We start from the raw sequence: 2847 nt of genomic DNA, 5'->3' as shown, positions 1-2847 counted from the left end.
ACGTACCCTGCTGGAATTATATGCACAAACTTCTCACCTGGTACATATCAAAATTTAAAACCAAAGTCATGTAATAATTTTTATTAGGACCGATGCCGAACAAAATATTAACAATCTGTGAGCATCACAAAGGCACAAGCATTGTCCTACAATATCAGTGCTCCAAACGCTGCAATTTTGGAGGCATTTCCAGTTGTTTCCTCTAATTTATTCCACTGGGATATGGCTGTTTCCACGTTTAGAGAATGCTGTGCAAACTGAAGGCTTCCAATTAGATAAATAAGACAAATAAAAGATACAAAATGTGGGTTTTTTAAATCATGTGTGCTGTTTTTTCACTTTGATGGCAACGTTTTAATCCACTCTGGGGTTTTAGTGGGTTGTAATCCACTTTGACAACTCGAGTATTCAGAAGCAAGATAGAAGCCTGACAGAATGAATGAACCAAGAAAAGCCTAAACAGTCCAATTGAACATGGTGGGTACTTACTTCTGAGTAGACATGATTTATTTATATGAACCAAGGCCATGAACGGCTTTGTATGTGATAGCCAATACCTTAAATTGAGCTGAGTAACTGATAGGTAGCTGATAGAGTGTCTGTGGAACGGGAGTAAAATGCATGCTCTGCCTAGCTCCGGATAATAACCGAGCTGCAGTGTCCTGCACCAAATTATATTATTGTTATTGTTATTAATGTCATTTGTATTAGCCCCGTGGCGCAGAGTGGTAAGCTGTAGCACTGCATCCCAAGCTCTGCTCACGACATGAGTTCGATCCTGGCGGAAGCCGGGTTCAGGTAGCCGGCTCAAGGTAGACTCAGCCTTCCATCCTTCCAAGGTCGGTAAAATGAGTACCCAGTTTCCTAGGGGTAAAGTAGAGATGACTGGGGAAGGCAATGGCAAACCACCCCAGAAAAAGTCTGCCAAGAAAACGTCGTGATGCGACGTCCCCCCCATGGGTCAGCAATGACTCGGTGCTTGCACAGGGGACTACCTTTATTAATGTCATTTATAGTCCGCTTTTTTGACTGAGACTCAAGGCGGATTGCATAGTGTGAGATTCATACAGTCAATAACAAGGACGTTTCAATAGGACAACACAATGCAAGTACAAATGAATGGGGATGAATTTGCAGACAGCTAAGGAGCAGGAGAAAGTGATCCTAATCAGGTATTTTCAGAAACAGGTACAATGGACACAAATCTGACATTAGAAATGGAAACGTCCAGAAACCAGTGGGAGAACACTTCAATCTACCAGGACATTCCATCAAAGACTTAAAGGTCTCTGTAGTTCAACAGAAACCTTTCAAAAACAAAATCCAACTGGAGGCTGCTGAACTGGAATTCATATGCAAATTTGACTCTTTCAAGCTGGGACTGAATAGGGACTATGAATGGTTATCACATTATCACAGGTAACAGATTTCCTTTACAGAGGTGGGGTCTGGGGGAGCTCAGTGGCACCTGGCGTGGGCTTTTGGGAACCACAGATCTCTTTGTCAGATGCATCTGGCAGGGAGAGCTGTGGTTATCGAAGGCTCATACTGCATTGGAATTGGATGGTCTAGCTGTTTGGCTGCACAAACTAACAGGGCAAACTCCTTTGAAGCCAACTGATCCACACACCAAAAGGAGATGTTTACACATACTAGCAAAGGAATGCTTTGGTTGCACCCTCCCCCTTCCTCCCCCTAATTGCCTCTTCTCTCTCCTCCTCTTCTGTATTTGACCAGTCTCTCTATCAGGCATCTGACAAAGAGAACTTGATTCTCGAAAGCTTCTGCTACAATAAAATTGGTTAGTCTTAAAGGTGCTACTGGACTCGTTTTGATTTAGGCACAATTTTATTCACTGGGGCTTACTCCCAGGAAACTGTTCTTAGGCTTACAGCCTAGGACACTCCATGTTGCAGCCCCATGTTATGCATTCCCCACCGTGCCCGCTTGTTCCCAGTGCACAGACTGATAGTCGGATCAGGGGGAGATGCTTAGAATTGCCAACTCCAGTTTGGGAAATTCCTGGAGATATGGGGAGTGGAGCCTGGGGGTGGGGTGTAGGGGGGGAGAGGGAACCGAGCAGGCTTCATATCAGAGCCCCGCCTCCAAAGCAGCCATTTTCTCCAGGGGAACTGATCCCTGTGGCCTGGAAATCAGTTAACATTCCGGGAGCTCTCCAGGCCCCACCTGGAGGTTAGCAACCGTGGATGCACTCATAATCCTGCTGAATCGGGTGGGTAAATGTGCAAAGGATTGCCACTAGATTTCAGTAAGGCTTACTCAGAAGTAAGACCCGCTCAGTTCAACGGAATTTCCTCCGGTGCAAAAATCGCAGCCCTTGACTGCAGGAGAGAAGAGCAGCGGCCAAGCTGCGCCTGCGCACCGAAGCCCTTGCGGTCTACTTCGCGGCGCGACCCTTCCTTTCAAAGCCGGCAAACCGCGGCGCAAGGACACTTCACCCACCAGGGGCGTGAAAAATTTTGACGTCATAATGCCGGCCAAAGGAGAGGGGAAATAACCCAGCCCGGAGCGGAGGCGTCCTGCGTCTCCACGGCAACCACGGACGCCTTTTGTCACGGAGAGGGAGGCGGGGCCAGGAGCGCGCGCCTTCACAAAGCGAGTGCCGGGACTTAAAAAAAAAAAAAGAGAGAGAGAGAGAGTTTTCATTGACTTGAAGAGGGAGAGTGCGCGCGCCGGCCCGGATTGGTCAGTCCGGGGCCGCCGGAGACCAATCAAGAAGCCGGGCTGCTCCTGGGCGAGGCGCGGATTGGTGCGGACGCGAGAGAGAGAAGCGAGGAGCGGGGGAGGGGCCGGCAGAAGCGACGGCGACGTTGACAGTTGGGCAGG

Source organism: Eublepharis macularius, chromosome 9, assembly GCF_028583425.1.
Source record: "Eublepharis macularius isolate TG4126 chromosome 9, MPM_Emac_v1.0, whole genome shotgun sequence".
NCBI classification, from domain to species: Eukaryota; Metazoa; Chordata; class Lepidosauria; order Squamata; family Eublepharidae; genus Eublepharis; species Eublepharis macularius.
This window is presented reverse-complemented; position numbering follows the sequence as displayed.